A 25,673-nucleotide genomic window follows, 5' to 3' on the forward strand; every position below is an offset into this window, starting at 1 on the left:
AGTCCGTGGCCTATTAGGAACCAGGCCGCACAGCAGGAGGTGAGCGGCGCGTGAGCAAGTGAAGCTTCATCTGTATTTACAGCCGCTCCCCATTGCTCGCATTATTCCCTGAGCCCCGCCTCTGTCAGATCAGTGGCGGCATTAGACTCTCATAGGAGCGCGAACCCTACTGTGAACTGCACACACGAGGGGTCTAGGTTGCGCGCTCCTTATGAGAATCTAATGCCTGATGATCTGAGGTGGAGCTGAGGCAGTGATACTAGTGCTGGGGAGTGGCTGCAAATACAGATTATCAGTAGCAGAGAGGTCTGACTGCACAGAGACCATAATAAATCAATTGCTTGCAGACTCATATCAAAACCCTATCAGTGGGCTTCCCTGGTGGTGCAGTGGTTGGGAATCCGCCTGCCAATGCAGGGGACATGGGTTCGAGCCCTGGTCCGGGAAGATCCCACATGCCACGGGGCAACTGGGCCCGTGAGCCACAACTACTGAGCCTGCGCGTCTGGAGCCTGCGCTCCGCAACGAGAGGCAGCGACAGTGAGAGGCCCGCGCACCGCGATGAAGAGTGGGCCCCGCTCGCCGCAACTAGAGAAAGCCCTCGCACAGAAACGAAGACCCAACACAGCCAAAAATAAATAAATAAATAAAAATTTATTTAAAAAAAAAAAACCCTATCAGTGTGTGGCAAGTGAAAACAAGCTCAGGGCTCCCACTGATTCTGCATTATGGTGGGTTGTATAATTATTTCATTATATATTACAATGTAATAATAATAGAAATAAAGTGTACAATAAATGTAATGCACTTGAATCATCCTGAAACCCTCCCCCCACCCCAGGTCCATGGAAAAATTGTCTCCCATGAAACTGGTCCCTGGTGCCAGAAAGGTTGGGGACCACTGTTCTAAGGTGTTGCTGAATCAGAGTGGGAGATTTAGGAAAGTCTTGTGAGCAGTGATGGATACAGCAAGCCCAGGCAAAATACATGGACATTCAAAGATTGTGCAAATACAACACATAACACTCTCAGCCTTACATAAGCCTTCTTAAAGCCATGCGTATATGGGGAACTACTTTCCTCATTTGGCCCACTAAGCACAAGAATCTTCAATTCAGATTCTCAAGTTGGTCCTCTTAACTCAAAAAAGTTCTTTAATTCAGAGCTTTATAAAATTCACAGAAGGTTTCCCTAAGAATGACTGAGCTCTAACTATGAAATGGGAATGACCTACATTTTACTCAAGAGCTGAATGAGGCAAACTAATAAAACAAACTATGAAAGATTTAGCGTCATTCTAATAATGTTTCACTTCTCTCCTCTCTAAGGACCTGATAAAAATCCTTAGCAGGCCAATGTTTTAATTTCCCTTCTTGCATTTTCCACGTTTTTCTGTTCCATACCGTTCTTTTGATTTGCCAGACTGAGGTGATGTTGCTTTCTTGAACTGGGGTTGTTCCTACAGATACTTTCCATCTCCATGAATGTGAGAGCATTTGTCTTATTCACTGTTTTATCTGCAGAAACTGGAACTACAGTGTGCTTGGCACACAGTAGTTGCTCAATAAACATTTGATGTGTAAACAAACCAACATCCCTTCCCTCAAAAAACCAAACCGGATCTTTTCCCCAAAATTGGTTTCTATCTCTGTACAGTCTTCCTACTTTGTGCCTCTTTAATCTAGTTTCAATATGGCTGGAAGAAGTGCTTCTGAATTAGAATCCAAATTAAAAATGGGAGCACCATTGGGAAGAAATATGGATACTTATATTGAATCAGTTAGGATAGGATTTTGCGTGTCTGACTTAGGGTCACCCTTGTTGACAGCCCACCACTGAGTGGACTGGACTACACAAGAACAGGAAAGAAAAGAAAGACATGGATTGGTCGGAAGCTGTATGGCATTCATAATGCTGGGGTGTGGAGGGCTGTGTAGGAAGTAAGCAAAGAAAGTGTGAAGGGAGAGCCTGGAGTTCAATCCTGTTGGGCCCTGTGAGACATGCCATGGATTTGGGCTCAGCCCTAGGTATAGTAGGGATGCAAAACTGACTCAAAACTAAACCCTCCCCAAGATTTTAAAAAATTATAAAAAACCATAAATTTTAATACCCAATTTAGGTAAGATTTAGCAAGATAGGCACATTCAGACACTGCTACTCAAAGTATAGTACAGTATCAAAGTTTCTGAAGATTCATTGAACAAAATACATCAAAATTACTTTAACAGTCCATAACCTTTGGTCAAGATATTTCATTCTGAGGTACTTATCTGAGAAAAAGCATAGACATACACAAAGATAGGTTTGTATATACAAGGATATATGTATGTACAATGTGTTCATTATAATGTAGCTAAAAAATAGGAAAACATTCAAAATAACCCAAATATTTATTAACAGTGATCTAAATTACCATTTATCTCTGTAATAGATTTTGATGTGCTGTTATAAATCATGTTGTAGAACTACATATGCATTTTCAATGGGGGCTTAAAATTGCTGCTTTGCAGGGGTGAAGAAAATCTTGCCCTTTGCATGTATAAAGCACAAATATACATACAGTACATAAACAGATATGCAGTACATCTGTGGTATTAAAATTTCATGGGCATGGGGCCAATTAGGGGGGAAAATGTCTTAAAAAGCTCCTTTGTGGGACAATAATGAACAAAAGGTTGAGAAATACTACTGTGGAAGAATATTTATTGACAAATATTCCCAATAAATAATTATACTAACCACAGTAACTATTGTTGCTATTATAACAATAGCTAATCAAATGGGCTCCGTGTTATGTGTTTTACATAAACAATATGGTTTAATTCTCAGAAAGTACTTATGAAATAAGTGTTATTATGCTCACTTTATAAACGGGGAAATGGAAATTTAGGAAGGCTTTTATTTTTCCCAGATGAGAAAACTGAGAGTCAAAAAGGTGATGAAATTTATCCAATGTAATACAACAGTAAAAGATTCAGACCCAGGTCTATATTTGTATGAATTTATTCTATTCACTCTTAGCCATTATGCAGGTTTCTGAATGGTGTAATTATGTACAAGCACTTACACACAAACACACACACAGATGAATGAACGGAAGCATGCAAATCAAATTATTAACAAAAATCCATAGAAGTTTAAGTGCTTAAATATCCTTGGCTTTTCTTTGTCACCAAGTTTTCTGAGTAGAGCGTGTATTATTATGAATATTAAAGGATAAACTGAAAATGCTATATAATTAAACTTGCCCTCAAGGAACCTTCGGATAATTAGGAGGGAGAAGACATGAAAGCAAGTAGTAATGATGTTAGTGGAATTAATTCCCACTTCAATCACTCACCACCTGTATTCCTTGGGCAAGTTCCCTAAACTTTCTTTGAGTTTCAGCTATGAGGATGAATGTGGAAAGTGTCATGAAAGAAATGGAAAGTAAGCCTCCTTCCCCCTCCAGCCTCACTCCCAGGGCCTAGATGTCTCTGGTACCAAGGCTTCAGAGGCAGTGTCCAAGGTAGGGCACTGTGGACATAAAAGTGACCTCAAATGCCAGGCGGAGGAATCTGGATTAAATCTAATCAATGTGCTCTTCTTTTTTTTCAGTAACACGTTTTTATTTTTCCAGGCACCTTGTATTAAGACTGAAATGACATTTTAAAAAGTAATCGGCGAGTTTTTTTCCTCAATGAGTTTTCTGTTTTTTTTAATTGGAGTATAGTTGCTTTACTAATCAATGTGCTCTTGAATTAACCCCTAATGGCCGTGGGCCCCATTTTCTCTTTCCTTTCCTTATCTTTCCTTTCAACCTTCTAATTTGTAGGAGAAGAGGCTATGAGATTTTTAAAGTTAACCACAGGGTTCACATTAATTGAATTTTTCCTTTTTTGCTTGCTGTAAAGATTGCTAGGGATGTGTCCTGTGTTGAAGGATTTATTAGCAGGGAAAATGGCGCATTTTGCAGCCTGCCAGCAGAATTCAAAGCAGCCTAGCACCTGCCTTGTTCGATTAGTAAGCAAGTAAGGGTTTTATCTGAGTGCACAGTCCCTTTCCCCTCTCCTCATCCACCTTGAACAATCATTAGAGCCAGATGGCTTCTGCTCTATGCTCCTGGGAAAGGCTTCCTCCCAAAGTCATCCTTCTCTGGACCTCCACTTGTTGTGGCCCTCCTTGGGCAGATGGTGTCTGGAAGGCATGATTGATAAACATGTTTAAATATAGAAGGCAATCTTTCCTGTGTGCCAAGCAATTACTCAACATCACAGATAGGCCTGCCATGGACCAACAAAATAGCTATAGTTTTTTTTTATTTAACACATGGAAGAAATGGAAAATTATTAAGAAACCATCAAATGTCAGTGTGACAGCAAATTCTGGAAAACATTTACCAGTCAGCATTCGCAAGAAAAGCTACCAAAATATAGGGAAGCTGAAAGTCACCTTGCCTCCTCCACACACTGTATATTCACAGTTTGGAGAGATTCATCTCTCTTTAAGGAAAATGGCTCTACTACAGAGCATATTTTACTACCAGACGACATCCCTTCATCAGACCCTGATTGTTTTCTTCTCTGTACCTGACCTGAATGAGTATGATAATCATGAGTGTCATGATGTCTTTGACATTGCAAGTGTCAGGTGCCGTGTTAAGCACTTTACATTTACATACATGGTCTTGTTTAATCCCCATGGCAAACACACCGGTGAGTACTGTTCTCTCCCAGATAGTAGCTGTGGAAATTAAAGCTCTGGAAGGTTAAACTGTTTAAGATAACAGAGCTGATAAGTGCTAGTGGCAGAATTAAAGTCAAGGGCTGTCTGACTCCAAATCCTATGGTTGCTCTTTGGGGTTAGGCTGATCGTCCTTCCATTCACTAGAATCCACTCAACTCATGGCAGGCCTCTCCAAGGACTTGTCATCACTAATAGGAGAGCCCTACCCCAGCACCTTCTCTAACTCTAAGTTGTGGCTGCATAACAAAAAGAATACATATTGGAGAGGGTTTTCCCGGGCGTAGCAATGGCTTCAATTTTCCAAGACTAAATTATAGTTACTGCATATTATTTATTAAGAGAAAAAGGTAGACTGACCCGTTTAATATAGAAGAAAATAATTTTCTAACAAAAGCAACAACAAAAGTGATCAAAACCAGAGGGAGGAGTTTTGGTGTAGGCTGAGTGAACCATAATCTAAGCCCTATGACAGCCCTCCCCACCAACAGGCAAGTGTTTGTGGTCACGTAATAGAGGTTTTGAAAAGAAGCAAGACATACCTAGAGAGATGAAACAGGGTCAGGCTCAAATCAAATAAGAAAACTTTTTTATGTCCCATTCTTTCTTTTCTTTTCTTTTTGAGGATCTGTATTTGTGGGGTTGTGCAGGGTACATTTCTCAGAGTTAGTGTAAGGAGACAGGGAAAAATCACAGGGAAGAGGTAGAGGTAAGGGGCCACAAGGGAGCAACAGAAATTTTATGAGATGAAAAAAAATCTGCCATGCAATACTTTTTTTTAAAAGTTAAAGAATGATGTGTGTGTATCTACATATTTATGGTCATAAACACAGAAGGAGATCAAAATACAAATGAAGCCTTACATCTCCATTCAACTTGATAGCCAAAGACATCACAGTAAAAGTGACTGTAGCATCACTGGCTTCTTTTTTAGGCTTCTCTGCATCATCTTCCACCAAGGAACATGAAATTTCACAACGTGATGATCCCCTCATAGTTTAATAGCTACAGAAAAAGATTTGCAAATCATTTCTGGATTTGTAGCCCTATAAACAGTAGTTAATTTTTATTAAACATTTAGTATGCATCTTTCAGTATACTAAATGTTTGACACAGTACCTAACTTAACGCTTACAACAACCTTGTGGGTAGAAATTATGGCTACACCTACTTTACAGACTTGAGCCTAGGTCTGCTCATACTTTTAACAATCATTCTATTGGTAGTTTTCTGATTGTAATATTTCTTTTTACCCATCTGTCAGGGCAATGAGCATTTTTCTCTAATAGATGCTAATAGAGCACACAATGACTCTGAAACAAATATCCATTCCTTTTAAATATAGGACTCTGCACAATCATTTAAGAACAAGAATTTACAATAAATAATTTAAAATGTAACATAAAATATACTATTTATAAGAGTAACCAAAAATATAAAATGGCTCATTATAACTTAATTTTTAAAATAAGCAGGAACTTAAAAAAACTACAAAACTTCTTTTTCCCCCCAAGGGTCATAAAGTAATAGAGATAAAGAGAGACAATGTTCCTAGAAGAGAATGGCTTCATTTTGAAAAGATAACGCTCTTTCCAAATTAATGAAGAGGTTTCATGCAATTGTAATCAAAAGTCCAATAAGATTATTTGGAAAGCAGTAGAAGAGGCTAAAAGAAAGATCCAGGAGTTCATCTGGTAAATAAACCAATTAGGGCTTCCCTGGTGGCGCAGTGGTTGAGAGTCCGCCTGCCGATGCAGGGGACACGGGTTCGTGCTGCGGTCCGGGAGGATCCCACATGCGGAGCGGCTGGGCCGCTGAGCCTGCGCGTCCGGAGCCTGTGCTCCGCAATGGGAGAGGCCACGACAGTGAGAAGCCCGCATAACGCAAAAAAAATAATAAAAATAATAAATAAACCAACTAAAACAAACATTAAAATTTTGCCCAGAGGAATTGGGCAGAGAAATATGCAAAATATAAAGCTTCAACATACTCCCTTGCTAGCTGTTCAATCTTAACCATTTACTTAAACTCTCTGCCTCTGGTTTTCTTACCTGTAAGTGGGTGATACAATAGTGCCCACTATTATTAAGTGCTATTTGCAGTAATAAAGGTCAGTATGTCCTCAATGAGCAGATTCTATTTGGCAGATTATGTGAAATAATGCTTGTAAACCACTTAGCCCATAAGCACTCAATAAAGGTTAGCTGTTATTGTTGTCATAATTGTTATATTATGGTAGTTGGCTAATAACACACACCAAATCTATTCATTCATTTGACTAAGGAACATGTTAATTGAACATGTACTGCATACCAGGCCAATCTAATCCTCAATGTTGGGGAAACGATGGAGAAGCAAAGAGGCAAGGCCCCTGTTCCCACAGAGCTTACAGTCTGGTGTGGGAGACAATTAACAACTATACAAGCAAATGGACAGGTAATTTTGGATATGACTAAGACCTGGGGAGAAAATACAATCAGGTCACAGGCCTAGTAGTGATAGAGGAGCAGTCCTTAAGGCAGAGTGATCAGCAAAGACTCTGAAAGAGATGAGGAAAAAGCCATATGGAGATCTGGGAAGGAGCTTTGCAAGCAAGGGAATCAAATGTCAAAACTGTGAGGTAAGAACCAACTTGGGGTGTAAAGGAAGAGTAAAAAGGACAGTATAGATGTAGCGTAGTGATTCAGGGCAGAGTGAAGGAGATGATTGTGTTTAGTGAGACAGGCGGAGACCAGGACATGTAGGGCCCTTTGGGCCAGGACAAGAAGTTCAGCAGGGAACAAATCAAAGCACACCCCTACCTCATGGCCATATACCAAGAAAAGTTCCAGAGAGGTCAAAGGGTTGCATAGAAAACAAGAAACACACTACGAGAAAACACAGGGAATTATCTGCTTCGGGAATGGCGAAAACCTTTTAAAGCATAAAATTAAAGGCAGAAGGCATAAAGGAATAGGTAGATATATGTGAACACATGGCACCTTAAAATTCCCATGCATTTAAAAAACACAATAAAGAACGACAAATTAGCTTTAATGATAAAGTTAAAAAGCCTATGACAAGCTCTGAAAAATATAGACAATTCATTTAACAAAGTGTTAAAATCTTTAATAATCCATAAGAGTGAAAAAAATATAAAAATACATGAATTCAAATTTTAAAATATGGGAATAAAAATATACAAATATATGTATAGGTAATTCACAAAGAGTGAAATACCGATGGCCAATAAACACATAAAAAGCATTACTAATAATCAAAGAAATGCAAAACTGAAAAGCAGAACATAAATTTCTATCAATTTATATTAAATTCATAAGTTAAGTACAAATTATCAATTCAGTGTTGATGAAAGTCCATTATGCTACCCAGTGGGACATGCAGCCCCACTGAGGGCTTTAGAAAGTGTAAATGAGAGTATAAATTGAAATATAAAATGTAAATGTAAATTAGCAGAACCTTCTGGAGCTTAAGAGCCTAAAAATGTACACATCTTTAACCCATTAACTCCACTCCTGAAAATCTAGATTTCAGGATAATCTAAAATACTAAAGAAATATTTATTCACAAAAACACTGATTCTATGATATTTATTGGACAAATCAAACCACAAAACTGAATATGTTAAATGAACACAACTATGTGAAAATGAAAGAAAAAAAGAGATAAAAGCCTGGAAGGAAATATACAGATTGGTGGGATTCATGCTGGTATTTTTCTGCCCCTTTATACTGTTCTAATACTTTCAACATTTTCAAATATGAGCATGTATTTCACTTTAACATATAATAAAGAAGAAAAATAACTATTTAATATAAACAGTATTCTATATCCTACAATCTTCATTGTAAAATTTTGCTAGTCTTCCCTTCTTCATTATCACCCTCTGTTAATAATTTGTTTTGTCTCTCCTCTTCTCTACCAGACAGCCTCTATCAAGAAAGTAGAAATCATAAGGCACAGACCTATTTTATCCCCATACCAGAGACATCTGCATATACTATACCTGGATATACTCATTTATAATTCAAAGAAAGAATTTTATAAGGTTAACAGACTAAAACAACTATAGTGGTATATTTGGGAAATAGATAGGTAGGTAGATAGTAGACAGATATGATAGGTAGATATGATAGTCACATAGATATAACATTACTTCCACTCCGACCCTGAGGGTGTAGCTGTATAATTAAAGTAAATATACAGTTGAACAAGTATGGTATATAACATCCTGAAAGCCAAATGGTAGGTTGGTTGTTGCATGTCTAAGGTATCATTGTTTGAGTCACTGGTTTACCTTAACATGAAATTCTCTGCTCAGCTTATTTTGAGCAATCTAAGAATATTCACACAATTTGTTTTGCTTGGGGCAAAGCTAAGAATATGCACTTCCTGAAGTCTGCAATCCTCCCCTCCAGTGCATACTTCTCAAACTCACCTCAGTTCACCAGACAGATCCATTCACTCTGCAAAGCACATAGAAATGTTAATGGTTACTGAAGGCAAATGAATGACCTAAAAGAATTCCCAGATTTTAAGGAGGGCTGGGAATTCCAGGGGGAGCTGAGCTCCATCTTTTCGGGGCACACACTAAGGAAGAAGGAGATATTTTTCAACAAAGCCCAATCTGCCTGAACCTATTAATTTCCCTGTAGACCAAACAGATCAAGCACAATTCAGGATTATTTCAACAAACCATCTTGGCAGGTAAAAATTTTCTGCAGACTGCAGCTCTTTCTGGCTATTGCAAAATGAATTGTACGAACAATGCTGAGGTAATACTGATATGAATCAAACAATAAAGCAACATTGTGTTTGTGTACCCAGCAGCCCAGCTGTCGCTGGAGACTGAGACAGTTTGAAGAGCCTAAACAGGCTATTCAGAAACATTCTTCATATTTTCCTTTAGCAGACGCAGGTTTTCTGGTACTATTTTTAGCAGCAAAATCTTTTTTGTACCCTACCCTAAAGAGATTCACACATGAAAACCCAATTCATAAAACATAAATAGAAGCATTTCTGGCTGACACGTGGCAGGGGACAAGCCATTCCAAATAGCCCTTCTGAGTCCTCTCAGGAACTTTCCTGTAACCCTAGGAGGCATGCAAGATAGACTCTCCCACTTTTGAAGAGCTAGGAAAACCAACTCCAAAAAATGGACAGATAATGTCTACGTTTACCTTGCAATGTTACATGAAATCCATGGGGCACAGAAGGATTGTGTAAGCAAAAGTGTTCTCCCACCTCTATTTCCTTAACCACTTACCCTTCCCCCTCCTTAATACTCCCTCACCCTTTTCCCCAAAGGACGCACCCCTGCCAGAGAAGCTTTAGCTAATCAGAGCTCCCCTCACCACCCCCAGCCCCTATGGTCATCCTTGCATCCTCTCAGCATCCTGCCCTCCCACTGCAACAAATAATTGTAGAGCCATTACAGTGAATATTGTGGTCTTGCCACCCAACCTCTAGTCCCAGCTTTCTCCTGATAGCATTTCCTTTCCTTCCGTGTTCGCAGTCTTGATGGTCTGTTAATCAAGGTGCCTTGCCCCAGCTAAACAAGGTGGAAGGCTTCTATCCCAAGATGGAGACATTTGGTCTTGGTCTCTCTCTCCAGAGATTCTAAATCTTGAGCAGAAGACCTCAAAGAGATAAAGACAGAACTTATTCATCCTGACAATGGCATCTTGACAGGACCACCCACTAGTTCCTGTAATTTAGAATCCTGGTCCAGTGCTGGGGTTTCTGTGCTTCTACACCTAGTATCCTAGTTTTGTCCTTTCATATAGTGACTTACCCAAGGGCCTTCCAATAAATTCCTTTTTTTTCTTAAATTAGAATCTGTTGCTTATATCCGAAGAATCCTAAATGATACAAGCTTTTATAAAGCAGTTTCAGATTCATTTCTTTAACTTGGCCGCAGAAAAATCCTTTGAAGTGGGTAGAGAATACTATCAATCACATTTTACAGAAAAAGAAATGAAGGCTTGGATTATTTAATTCCATCATCTGAAGTATAATGTTCAGTACACGATAGAGCATCACAATTTAAAGCCAGTTCTTCTGACCCCAACACACACTCTTTCCTCTGCCATGCTGACTCTTGCTTGAGGTAGTACCAAAATTCTGGATCTAACCCTCCCAGGGAAATGTGCTTTTTTATGTCTAATTCCTTCAGAGCCTCCTGAAATTACTACTAACTCAAAAAGCCAGGTCCCATGGAATAAAAGGCTGATAGAGAATCCATGTGTTTTCCTTCTCAGGGGTATTTATTTTCAACAGGAAGTCAAACAAGCATATACTCCCTTAAGCACAAAAGGATTAAGACAAATTATATATATATATATATATATATATATGGAATTCTACATTTCCTATTTTCAAGGATGTTAACCCAAATAATGTTTGTCAGGTATTCTGTAGAGAGCATCCAAGCTCAGCCATTATCTGACTTCAGTCTGGTGGTTAAATTCATATGTAACCCAAAACTGCTACAAGGAGAAAAAAATTAAATACGTTGGAAAATTAATAATAAGCTACTTGGATCACAACAGAAAGGAGAAAAAAAAAAAAGATAATTAAATTTCCAAGCTCCAGAAGGGAATTAAATGACCCAGACAATAAAATTCTCCTTTGTGACTGAGATCAACAAGGGACAAATTATTATTGTCCCACCATGCTTGCCAGAGCTGCTTGTAAAATACAGTGAATTGATCACAGAAATAATTCCAGGATCCCTGCCTATCCCAACACACACACACACACACACACACACACACACACACACACACACACACAGTAGATTTCCAGGATGATGGATGGTTTGTGAAAAGAAAACAAGAGGATTTTTATTTTTAAAGGCCTAACTCTAGTTTCAACAATCTGTCTAGAATTACTACCCTTTTTCCAATGAAAAGAGAAACCTCCCTCCCCACCTTTCACCTACACTTCCAGGCTTCAGGCTGTCCCACTGACCACAGGAGAGAAGAGGAGATCAAATAACACAGTACTCAGAGTCAGAAGATCAAACTTGAGACCACATTCCACCATTAACCCCAATATGACTTTGGGCAAACTTTTGTTCCTGAGCACTTGTTTGAGTTCATTTAAAATAGACAAAAATTATACTACATATCCTTCCAGCTCAGGAAGATTTTCAGATGACCAGTGATGCAGATAAGAGATAAAGGTGTACAGGGAATTTTGGTATCATCTGATAGAGACTGGCTAGCCACTCAGACAGATCTGTAAGGCACTTTGCTCAGCCTTACTCAAAAATCTGGACTAAAAAATCTGGCCTGTTAGTATACTAACAGAGGATCTATCTCTCAGCGGTAGCCTCATGTCAACTACTGTGTAATTCCAGAATGCCCTGTTACTATTTTACATTAATATAATGTAAAAAATAAAATGTAAATTATACAAAAATATAACTTACTCTCAAAACATTTCTCTAGGGGCTTCCCTGGTGGCGCAGTGGTTGAGAATCTGCCTGCTAATGCAGGGGACACGGGTTCGAGCCCTGGTCTGGGAAGATCCCACATGCCACGGAGCAACTAGGCCCGTGAGCCACAACTACTGAGCCTGCGCGTCTGGAGCCTGTGCTCCACAACAAGAGAGGCTGCGATAGTGAGAGGCCCGTGCACCGCAATGAAGAGTGGCCCCCGCTTGCCACAACTAGAGAAAGCCCTTGCACAGAAACAAAGACCCAACACAGCAAAAATAAATAAATTAATAAACTCCTTCCCCCAACATCTAAAAAAAAAAAAAAAAAATTTCTCTATGCTTGGTGAGTGCATATATATTGACTTAATATGGGTCTGTATTCAAATGAAGTCATTACACAATACATAATTTGTAACAGCTCTGCATTCCCTTACTCTTTCAGTAATAATTCTAATATGTTCCACAAGTATCCTTACCCAAAGATCTCTAAGGATCTCCAAGCGTGCTCACGTGTCCAAGAGCCACTGCTTGTCTGCTGCTTCCTGCCTGAAGAGAACACAGCCCTTAAGATTAAACTTGATACCTACTGAAATTAGCATTTATATTTGCTGGCCCCCAACATTTCTGTGTGTTAGTTTTAATTAGCATCATTGTCACTGACTGTCTGCTGATGAAGCTGGGCTTCCATCCCCCAACGTGGTGGTGTTGCATATATTCTTACATGGCTTTTAGGAGAGAGCGCCACAGATTCCTCAGGCAAAGATGGTTCCATGATGTGTGGTGGAGGAATAATGCTATTAGCTTTCAGCTCAGTAGTCCTAAAGAAAAGCTGCCTTGGGCTTCCCTAGTGGCGCAGTGGTTTAGAGTCCGCCTGACGATGCAGGGGACATGGGTTCGTGCCCCGGTCGGCGAAGATCCCACGTGCTGCGGAGCGGCTGGGGCCGTGAGCCCGTGAGCCATGGCCGCTGAGCCTGCGCGTCCGGAGCCTGTGCTCCGCAATGGGAGAGGCTACAACAGTGAGAGGCCCGCGTACCACAAAAAAAAAAAAAAAGAGGAGCCAGGCCTAATCTCTTTTCTCTCTAGAAGCTCTTCTCTCATGTAAATTAATAGATGCAAATAAATTCAAGCAAGGGTGATGCTGCCCACTTCACCCTGCAGCATCCAAGCTGCAAGAGTTAATAAGTTAATAGATATTGGAGAAAACTGTTAAAGCAATCCTCTCCACCTACAAAATTTGAGCCCGAGACCTAGCCGATATGCCCTAATACACACGCACGTGCACACACACACACACACACACACATTCATACAAACTGACACAACTGTATCTATAGAAAGCACTGTTCAAAAGACCATAGTACCAATGAAAATGTACCAAATGGAAATCTAGACTGAAAAATGGGATGAAAAATATACAGATACATCAAATGAGCAAGTGGGCCACATAATGAGCTGTCTGATGGAGCTTTGAAATTTAATGAGCAACTTGAAAAATCATTTAATATCTGGTTGGGAAGGAACTTAAAGATCATTTAGTCCAACCCCTTCATTTTTCTAGCTAGGAAAATGGAGATCCAGACTGATGAAGAGACTTGCCCAAGGTCACACTGCTCCTCTGAGACAAGTTTTGGAGTAAAGTTTTTCCATAATACCCTATCACCTATGATTCCTTCATATGTACTGTTTTCTTGAAAGCTTATTCTTCTTTTACTAATAGGCAAAAGGGAAGGAATCATTTTCATCAAATCAATCAAATCTTATGAATCACAATTTAATTTTTTGACTTAGAATTCACAAGGAAAAAACTCATACAGAAGATTCATTCCCTCCTGCAGCATTAACCTGTTACCTGAAGGCTTCACAAATAATAATGGCAATAATAATAATTATTATGTATTAAATATTTCCCATTCTTCGAGCACAATGCCAGATATTTTATAGTTTGTGCCTTTTTTTTTCCTTATCAATCTGCATAGTAAACTCACACTGGAAATGAATTTAAGAACTTATGTAACTTGTCCAAGGTCATGTGAGTACTAAGTGTCAGACTAGGATTCAGGCCTGAGCAGACTGACGGTACTCTGGAGGGAGAAGCAGACCGAAGCCAGTTGTTTAGGGTATTAAACTGTTAAATAACTTTTTTTTTAATATCCTTTGGTCCACTCTGACACCTGTTCTGCTTTATTCACCCATCTCTGGTCTCCATATTTCCTGTCTACCCTTTCCTTTCACCATCTATATTGTTCACTGCTACCATATTCACCTTCCTGAAGACTAATTTCTCGGCGTCTCACTCTCAATCCACAACCTTCTGTGGCTCTATTTAATAGAGTCTATTTAATGCCTTGGTATATAAGACCTCCATAATCTGTCCCAATCTACCTTTCTAACATAAGATCCCACTTCTTCTCTATCAAACCCTTGCTCTTGTCAAACAAGGTAACTTCCTATCCCCAATATACACCTTGCCATTTATCCTTCACTCTTCAACACTTACTGAGTGCCTACTACATGCCTGACATTGTGTTAAACGTTGAAAATACAAACATGAAAGAGACTCCCCACTGCCTTAAGGAAGTTTAGACTATTATAGACAGACAGACATGCAAACAAGTGCCTAACTAAAGCGGGTCAAAGTACAGTGGGAACCAAGACGAGCTCTGAGTTTTCAGTTTAGAGTTGTGGGGTCTTTTGTTCATTTGCTTTTTTGCCTGACATGCCTCCTATGACCCATACTTCCATCTTCATGTAACTATGACCCATAGAATCAAGTCCACATGCCACTTCCTTCATGAAGTCTCGCTCATAATCATGGGGATATGTTTCTTCCCCTTTTTGCTGAGTGCCCCCTCCCAAAAACGTAGGGAAAATTCCTAATAAATAAACCAAAAATATATATTTTACTTTTTGTTTTAAAATCTTGAATGTCTATGCTCAGGAAGGCAAGAGAAGCAGAAAATAAATTTGCCAAAATTCTGATGGTGATTACAAGAGCCCTAGTAATTTCAGGCTATGATTCTTTCTAGCTAATTTTACTGACTTTCCTTTCCTTATATACACTTATCTAGGATTAGGGTCTTTTATTGGCTCACAAACAGAGTGGGAAGGGAGCAAAGATGGTAGAAGATTTCCTAGTATGAAGAGCTAAAAGAGAGAAAAGTACTAAAAAGGATATGTGTGTATTGTGACAGCAAAGCTACCTGAAGTGAAATAAACTGGATTGTAGCAATGAAAGGTACAGGAAAATGAAGGCACAGGAGGGTAAACTGCCCTGAAATATAGCCAGGGATGTACTGAAAAAATGCAAAACCAAGCAGTTCCCAACACCAGTCACTAGGCATCCCAGCTCTTCAGTCCTTTAGGACTACGTCTAGGGGACAAGATGGTTAGGAGGCTGTCTAGGCAGCCAGACAGACTGCAGTTATCTGAATAGAAGATGTTCCGGAAAAACCTGAACGAACTTTTTGGCCAACCCAGTACATTCCAAACTTAGGCTTCTTGAGCTCAGGGGCCTTCTCGAATTCATTTCATCTTCCACAATGTCTAACACACTCCTGGGCACACAGAAGGTCCTCAGAAATATTTGCTGAATACATGTTAAATAAAAGAACAAACAGGCACTTACGTGGTTGTCAATAGCAAATCTAACTCACTGTCATCAATAGTTTTCTAGAGCTTTTCTTTGACTGCAGTATTGGTAGTGCTTCTGAGTTCGTCATCATCCCAGTCAATGCTGCAGTAAATCTCTGGACATGTCAAGTTTACAGCACACCCAAGAAAATTGCTCATACCTTTCCTTTATATGGAAAAGGAAGTAAAAGGTATTAATGATGAGGTTTGAAGCAACAAGCCAAGGGATGGAATGTTCCAAAAGTATTCCTGGACTTGTACAACTTACAAGGTTTAGCAGCCACTATAGACTGGGTTCAGTGCTCAGAACACTGACAAGCAATTACTTCCCAAGGGCTCTGAGTGCTAAGAAGGCCACAACAAAACCACTGCGGGCAGCTTTCTGATCTCCGACTCACTCTATATTTATTGGCCCCCACGACTCTCTATCCTAAGCCATTGGCCCCCACGGCTTTCTATCCTAAGCCATGAAAACATTTTGTAAAAGAGAATATGATCTGGGGAATTAACTGGACTCTTCCCTGTGCTCAAATAGTAAATCATGAGACTAGATGGCCTACAGCCTACCGAATTTCCAGCCCTGGTCAGAGGCTGTGATGCAAAGAACAGTAGATTCTGTACATAAAATAACCACCAGACAAAGTAATAGGTTTTCAGGACCAGAAAGAGCCCTACAATCATCTAAGGACCACAGTTTTCAAGCTGTTTTCATCATGGAGTCCTTGTTTCAAATAAAATTGTGCAGACGTTTAGTATAACTGAGTAAGTAAAAGTTATTGCTAGGGAAAGGGTAGGGAAGGCAGTTGAGGCAGAATCTCTAGAGCTTCAGAAAATAGTATTGGAACACAGTCGTTCTAATCCACCCCTGATTTTATATACACAAAGCGTCTATGAGAAGAGAAATGGCTTTACCTCCACTTTATAGATGAGGATACTGAAGCACAGTTTAAAATCTTTTGTCAAGATTTTTCAGCTAGTGCATCAGAGCCCCTTTAGAAAACAGGTGGCACGGCCAAATCTGGATAAGTTAAAGAGGGGTTAATAAAGGGCCGATTTACAAAGGTGTAGGCAGGGTTTCCAAATAAACAAGGGATAGCTCAGTAACCTGGAACTGGTAATTTAGGCCTGAGAAGGGAAGGGGAGAGAACAGTTATACGAACTTGTAAGGAGAGACTCATGTAGCAAAGGCCACCTTAAGAGATGTAATCTATAGTTGAAAGACACAGCCAGCCCTAGGCAACCCTATGGGAGAAAATGAGAGGAATACATATATCATCCTCATTCTCTTCCTTTTTCCAGATCTCCTGCTAGGGCTTCCATTGGCTGAACTAACTAGAAATCAGACAACAGAGGCTCTATCAGTGTATTCCATTTAGATTAGCCTCCTGGAGCAAAGAGTAGGATGGAGAAGAGCAGACAGTGGATCTGAAGGGACAAACTGAAGTTGTCTGCCATAGTTAGCAGGTGCCAGAGACAGAACTATCCAGATACCTAGTGGCAAAATCTATGTTCTTGACCACAGTGGTGTTTCACATTTCTGGATTTTTTTTTAATCCATAAACTCTTCAGTGACAAAGCTAGTATTGACTATGATTTCTTCTCTATTACACCACAAACATATGTCTTGTCTCCTATCATTCTATAAATTTATTGAGAACGGTCCCTCCGAATATTCAGCAATATTTCCAACTTCTCAGACAACTTTAATCATGTTCTCTTAATATAAATATAGGGTACTATAGTCATCCTAATGTACTTTATAACATTAAAATGACTTCGTGTTTTAATACTTAACTACTACATTTCAGTTCATATACCTATTGTATGTCAGTTCATCTTCACCATATGAAATGTTTAACATTGGAAAGAATGTTTGGCAAATACATGGGAGCGCACTTGCTCAGCCTAATGGTTATTTTTCTTGCTAAGAACAGACACCAACTTTGGATCCTTCTCAGCATAGTCAACAACTTCCAAATGGTCAGTTAGCACATGAGAGGAAGTCCATATTTATCTATATATTGAAGAAGAAAAAGAGAGAAAAAGTCTGTGAGAACCTAAGAGCATACGCCTGAATGCCCCAACACACTAAATGTCATTTGTAAAGAACCCTGATCCGAAGTAGTCACTTTTACAACAGGCAAGAAAAAAATAAATATGTGTTGAAACAAAATACCTCTTTGCTCCAGGGAACAAATCTTAGTTAAATCTGAGAATATTCAACATGGGGTAGATAGTTTTAAATTGTTACAAAATGAATATAATTTCACAATGAAAAACATTTCTAAATATCTGTTGGATGGGCAGTTGAACATTCTCTTTGGGTCATACAGGGATATATTCTGCAGACAACCTGTGGGAGGAATGTTTATCCAAGAAGCTATTCTCCCTTCCAGCAAAGAAGAAGAAAGATGTACACAGAGATGAAAGGAAGAGGAGGTGGGAGGGAAGGGACAGAGCATGAACTTTGCTCGGGAAACAAACTGATGCAAAGGTTCTATGAAACACAGAACAGAAATCCTCTCTCTCTTATACCTCACTTTATTAGATCAGGGTGTTTACAAATCCTCCAGTGCCTCTCCATGAAACTTGCTGAGTGAAATACAAACTCTTTACCGGGAACAACAAGATCCCACCTGGTCAACTCACTGGCTCTTTCTCCCATTTAATTCCTTGCCTCTCTCTCCCTTGTCTACCACACTCTAATCCCCCTGGTCTGTGTGCACTTCCTTGAATATTCCCAGCTCTTTTCTACCTCAGGACCCCTGCACGTTCCTCTCTGTCTGGAATGCTGCCACCCATCCTACTTCATGACTAGTTCCCACACATTCTTTAGAAATCAGCTTACATAAAGATTTTCTCTGAAGCCTTTATTTAAAGTAGGTCCCGTCTGTTATTCCCTAGCTCTGTTCCTTATGTTTGTTACCTTGGTTTTTCTGAACTTTACAGTTGTATCTACTTTATTTATACCCCAATTTGTCTGCTCTTTGCTTGGCCACTGCACTGGGATATGAGTTCTGTAAGAGCAAAAACTATCTCGATTTTGCTCACAGTTATATCCCCAGAGCCTACTACAGTGACAACCACACAATGAGTATTCTATAAATATTTGAGGAATAAATGAATGGCAACTCTTGAGAAAGCTTTTATTTTGTTTCTAGCCTATAAATCTCTTCAATCTTACCTCCAGGTCCTGCAAGTCAAAAGCACATGAAATTCTGTAGAGGTCTGATTTGCAGGTAATAATCACTGAAGCTAATTTGAACACCTGCTTGCTATGTTTAGACATGCGTGTGTATAATTTGAAACCTCACAAAATCCCAATGGATTATTATCAGCCCCATATTACAGATGAATAAAATGAGGATTTGATGGATTTAGCTATTCAAATGGAGAAAAGTCTTAAAATGGCAAGTTCTGGAAATGTCATGATAGGTGATTTTCAAATAACTTTTTCAACATTCCAAGAAACCAAGGTGACCCAGATATGCTCTCTGGGGATTGTTGCTGAGAAACAGAGATGATAGCATAGAAAGAAAGTGGGCAGAGTCAAGGACACTAGAATTAGACCCCTTCTCTTCTATTCACTACTTGTATGACAGTAATCTCTTCTCTCTCTTACCTGACCTCAGATTCTTCATTTGTCCAAGGAGGAGTTGGGACTAGATGTGCAACTTAGTGATATAATGTAACTTAGAGACCTGCCACCATGGTTAAGAAATGGCCCCATAAAACAAATATGTTCTGGTCAACACTTGTTATTGCTTATCTTTTTGACGGTAGCCATTCTGACTGGTGTGAGGTAGTATCTCATTGTGGTTTTGATTTGCATTTGCCTCATGACTCGTGGTACTGGGCATCTTTTCTTGTGTCTGTTTGACCATCTGTATATCTTCTTTGGAAAAATGCCTATTCAGGTCCTCTGCCCATATTTTAATCAGGTTGTTTGTTTTTTTTGATATTAAGATGAATAGGTTCTTTATATATTTTGAATATTAACCCTTTATCTGACATATCCCTTTGGCAAATATCTTCTCCCATTCAGTAAGCTGCCTTTTCATTTTGTTGAAGGTTTCCTTTGCTGTGCAAAACTTTTAAGTTTGATTAGGTTCCATTTATTCATTTTTGCTTCTGTTTCCCTTGCCTGAGGAGACAGATCCAAAAAATATTGGTAAAACCAACTTCAAAGAGCATACTGCTTATATTTTCTACAAGTTTTATGGTTTCAAGCCTTACATTTAGATTTTGTAATAACTTTGTATGGAGTAGAATCTATAAAAATATCAACTTGTTATGTTGTATACCTGAAACTGATGTAATATTGTAAGTCCACTATTCTTTAATAAAAACAGAAAAAATTTTAAAAATATGTTCCAGCATGATATTGATTGCCAGGAGCCATGCTTTCTGAAAACTGTTCCTTGATAGGTAATAAGAGATCACAATATTGCGTTTTGAGTGTAGGGAATTTAAAATTAATGCTGACAGGCAAGAGGAGTTACTAGCTGGGATTAAAGTGGTGGTAGTAGAGTTGAGAATGGAAAGATTCAGGAATATGTTTGAGTCAACAGAGAACTGAGTGAAAAGAACTGAATTTAAATTCAATTTAAATAAACAAGAGAGATGTTTGTTTTGTATCTCAAACCTTAATTAGAAAAAATGTAATATAACATCATCAAAAATAAAGTTAACGTACTGAAAAAATTAATGCCAGCATGTTTCCACATTCAACAGAAAGCTGTGGATATTTGGGGAAGGGTATGGGAACGAGAGATTTCTCACCCATAAAATGAAGTAGTTGAAGCAGATACTCCTTTAGACCTTCTCAGGACCTCAGTAATTCTCTGATTCTGAATTTCATAAGCGCTTACTGAGAATTTCACATGGACTTCATCCCATCATGGGCAGAACAAGTCATACAAAATAAGAAAACGTCATCCCTGCCCTCAAAGGGATTCTAATCTAACACTATAGATCAAATTGATAAAAACAAAATAGGTAATTCCAATTTCAATTCATCCCTATTTTACTGTATCAATCAAAACATACTTATTAGAAGCCTGATTTTTTGCCATAAAATGGCAATTTTTTGGATTTTTAAGACATTATATGTAGTAATATCTTGGGGTAAAAAAATAAAAGTACATGATTGTTTTTATTATGTTGACCAGATAACATGAACTTAAAACATTTTAATAGGAACTGGTTTAGAATGTAATTGGAAAGTTACTTTTGCAAGAAATAGAAGTCTCTGATGATGGACATAATGACAACAATGGAAAAGAAAAGAAATGACAGGTGTAGGAGAGTGAGAAAATGGATACAAACGTTATTAGGATTAAAATGTCAAACATTACCTAAACCCAAAGGACCGTCACAATAGTGATGCTGACTGGGGATAAGTATTAAATATGAGGGAAAACTGAAAGATAAATTTCCTCCAAATATATAATATACATAGTAAGATGGACAGCAGCATCAATAATTGCTAGGAGGCAGATTATCCTCAGAAATTTCCCTTTTCATGAACTAGTGTTTATAAAATCTGAAAACTCTGCTGGAACTATCCCTTCATAAATACGTTTCTCTCTGTTAACAGGCTGCTAGCAAAATCAAGATTTTGAAAAATAGTTGAATTAATGAAGACAAAGATAAATATTAACATTTAAAATATTCCCAGGATCTTAATGTAAATATAATGCATATTTAAATCAGACTCTTAAAAGATCAAATAGATGAACTGGGTTAATTAGAATCTAACTTCTAAAATGAGGGAAGAAAAACCTAATCCATTATCATCATATGACATGAATTCTCATATCATGAGTAAAAAGTAATCTTCTTTTGAGAAGAATTTCCCAGGTATTTTAATTTTTATAAAAAACATTTTACCCACATGGAAAAAATATAAGATGTCAACAAAGTAGAGGTAACTTAAAACTGTATGTGTAAAGGAAAGAAACAAATGCATGAAAAATTATTCATGCATTCATTCATTCAAAAAATATTTCTTGAGCATTTCTATGTGTCGGTACTGTGTTCAGTGATGATATAAAATACAAAATATATACCTCATGGATTTCAAGATCCCAAGGAACTTACACTGAGGACTAGGGGTATGGCAAGTAAATGTACAAATAAACATTAAAAGGCAATCGAACTGTATCCCATAATAATAATACAGACAGTCAAGTTTATAGGAGATCTGAGTTAGTGATCAGTTTAGGTGATTGGAGATGGCCACCAAATTAAGCAGCAAATGGGGTCAATATTGAAGGATAGGTGACTTTTCAGAGGTTTGGGGAAGGATAGAAGTAATAAAGTTGTTAACATGAGAAACTGACACAAGAGACAGAGAAGGTATATAAGAGTCAGGAGTTGGAAAGCTTTGATTGCTACGGTAAATATTTTATGCTTCAATTTATGGGCAATGGTGCACCAATGTCATTGTTTCCAGCATATACATGGCATAAAATCATAGATTCATAAATCTTTTGGAGGTTGGTAGGGAGCAGGGGATGGGATGGGAAGTGTTGAAAAGAATAACACAGGATGCCATTTCCTCCTTCCTTGTCTATGGCAGAATTCCATAATTAACCACTGGACTCTGTCCCATTTATTCTGCATGACTCCAAAATACTATCTCAACACAATATTCCAAGAAGCCATTGCCAATCTCACCAAGTTAAATGTGAAGTTTGAATCTTCATCCAGTATTTTGTTGTTTTTATTTACTCTCCCACATCTCATATTCAACCATTTGACCTGAACAATTTATCAAACCAGACTCTATGCTAGGTGCTAGTGAAGAAGAAAATAGACCCAAACTAAAATCAATACTGAGTTTAGGAAAGTTAGAAGGAAAGAGTAATTTATATTCACTGAGATAGCGTCAGCTTTGGGAGTAAATAATCTTTATGCTCTTCTATATAATGTTGTCGTTTGGAGTACATAGTATCTGAATTATGGTGATAGTGGTGGGCCTAGAAAGAGAAGCAGAGATGAGATTAATCACAGACCTGTCTCCAAAGTACTAACTGGATTTCTGTTATTCACTTTCATGTGCCGTATGATCCAGGCATCTTAAAATTTTCCCTGAACATGCCATGCTTCCTCATGCCTTTATATGGATTATTCCCCTCATCTGAACATCTCCTCTGCTTTCTTCACTCTTTGGTGAACTGCCTGCCCATCAAACCTAAACCAATATCATATCTTCCAGGAAGCTTTATTCAGCAGTCACTCCTTGCTGCTTCCACGATATTTGAAACCTCTATTTTAGCACTTATCAACTATGTTTATTCACTTGTCTTCTTGTTCTTCAGGTCTAAAGTGATCTTTATCTTCATACTGCTATACTCAACAGAGTGCCCGCCACCTAGCATGGTGTTCAAAAGTATGATTTGATTGAATAAATAAATGCTTAAGTTGAACAGAGTATATGATATAGGGTTTTCACCACATTTGTTTTCTCACGTTTCCTAATGCTCATATTATAAGCTTAAACATAAAGAGGTTAAAGACATCACTTGGTGGGGCTTCTAAAATATTGTGGTGGCTACAAGGAACCCAGATCAAAATGTCAGATTTCTTGCGACTGATACACAAAACAAGTAATACTGAGAATTGATGTATGAGTTTCTGTACTTGAAAAAAACTATGTTTAGCTTGGAAGATTAGTGTCCCCCTTGAAACACAAGTCTCAAGCACATCTTTTTAAAAAAATTTTATTTATTTTACTTATTTATTTTTGGCTGCGTTGGGTCTTTGTTGCTGCACGTGGGCTTTCACTAGTTGCAGCTAGCGGGAGCTATTCTTCATTGGGGTGTGCAGGCTTCTCATTGCGGTGGCTTCTCTTGTTGCGGAACATGGGCTCTAGGTGCACGGGCTTCAGTAGTTGTAGCACATGGGCTCAATAGTTGTGGCACGCAGGCTCTAGAGCACAGGCTCAGTAGTTGTGGTGCATGGGCTTAATTGCTCCACTGCATGTGGGATCTTCCTGGACCAGGGCTCGAACCCATGTCCCCTGTGCTGGCAGGTGGATTCTTAACCACTGTGCCACCAGGGAAGCCCTCAAACACATCTTTTTAAAGAACCTATTTGTCTAGATGTTTACTGGTTTGTGAATTGTTTGCACTTTCTGTATCTTTTTGGCCATATCATCCCAGGGTCGTTCAACATTATGATGAGCAGAGATAAACAGCTCTAGAATATTGCCTCTGAACTCATGAGACATCACTGTACTGGGCCTGTACTCGTGAAGGCTGGTGACAGTAAGGGAAAACTGCAAGCCACAGTGAAGGTTAAATAGAAAGTCTCAAGTTCCACTTCAAATAATTTCAACATCCTTCAGCTTGGCAGTCATTCCTGATGGCCTTGACACACTTAATGAGAACCTACCATGATGCAGTATGTTGTTGAATTTTATTATTCACAATTATGTGAGAGGGTTACAGCATCATCTCTATTTTAAAGGTGAGGGAATTCCCTGGCAGTCCAGTGGTTAGGACTCTGTGCTTCCACTGCAGGGGGCAAGGATTCGATCCCTGGTGGGGGAACTAAGAACCCACATGCCATGCGGCCTGGTCAAAAATATATAAATAAATAAATAAAATAAAGATGACCAAATTGATATTCAATAAGCTAAGGCTATTGCTGCTCAAGATTTTCAATCAGAAAATCGTGGAACCTAGACTTGAACCCAACATCATAAGAAACTACCAGCTAGAAATCACGACTATTTTCTAGGGAATTATTATTGCTAGATAGCATTACTGTTAGATTCAAAGGTCTGTTTCTTTGCTGATTGGGCTCCCATGTACCCAATCAACAAACAATGAAAACTGTAATAATCCTAGAGAAAATTAGGACAAAGCCTCTTTCCTAATGCCCAATAAGAAAACTACAGAGTACTAATAAATGTGAAAAAGGACACAAGCAAATTAATGTTCAAATAAGATTTTTGGTTTTCAAAAAGGAAAAATTTAAGATTGATATTTAGTGTTAGAGAAGTTATAAAAGGAAATATACTCTTACATTTTTAGTGTGAATAAATGGTTCCAACATTTTTAGAGGATGATTTGACAGTACTCATCAAACTTTGAATGGGTAGACTCTTTGACTAACCCATTCCAGTCTTCAGAATCTTTCCTACAGAAATGTTTGCACATCTGTATGTCTTCTTTGGTGAAATGTCTGTTCACTGCAGCACTATTTACAGTAGCCAGGACATGGAAGCAACCTAAATGTCCATCGACAGATGAATGGATAAAGAAGATGTGGTACATACATACAGTGGAATATTACTCAGCCATAAAAAGAAATGAAACTGAGTTATTTGTAATGAGGTAGATGGACCTAGAGTCTGTCATACAGAGTGAAGTCAGAAAAAGAAAATCAAATACTGTATGCTAATGCATATATATGGAATCTGAAAAAAAAAAAAAGGTACTGATGAACCTAGTGGCAGGGAAGGAATAAAGATGCAGACACAGAGAATGGAGTTGAGGACACAGGGTGGGGGAGGGGAAAGGTGGGGTGAAGTGAGAGTAGCATCAACATATATATACACTACCGAATGTAAAATAGATAGCTAGTGGGAAGCAGCAGCATAGCACAGGGAGATAAGCTCCATGCTCTGCAACGACCTAAAGGGGTGGGATAGGGAGGGTGGGAGAGAGGCTCAAGAGGGAGGGGATATGGGGATATATGTATGCATATGGCTGATTCACTTTGTTGTACAACAGAAACTAACACAGCATTGTGAAGCAATTATACTCCAATAAAGATGTATAAAAAAAATTGTTTGCACACATTCCCAAAGGCTTACATGCAAGAATGTTTGCTGGAGCACTATATATAATAATGAGAAACTAGAA

General features: G+C 38.6%; 2 long non-coding RNA genes across 2 annotated transcripts in view; both read right to left on the minus strand.

Annotated features, from left to right (window-relative positions):
* Positions 1-25,673, minus strand: part of LOC141279269 (uncharacterized) — a 326,550-nt gene that overhangs the window by 207,557 nt on the left and 93,320 nt on the right. The gene's annotated exons all lie outside the window — the stretch shown is intronic.
* On the minus strand, positions 4,099-10,260 carry LOC141279268 (uncharacterized). The gene is made up of 3 exons (XR_012333240.1): positions 10,186-10,260; positions 9,161-9,188; positions 4,099-4,176 (listed from the first exon to the last, which is right to left on the minus strand). It is a non-coding gene; the product is annotated as an uncharacterized lncRNA (long non-coding RNA).

The sequence above is a fragment of the Tursiops truncatus genome, chromosome 8 (genome assembly GCF_011762595.2).
Source record: "Tursiops truncatus isolate mTurTru1 chromosome 8, mTurTru1.mat.Y, whole genome shotgun sequence".
Lineage (NCBI taxonomy): Eukaryota > Metazoa > Chordata > Mammalia > Artiodactyla > Delphinidae > Tursiops > Tursiops truncatus.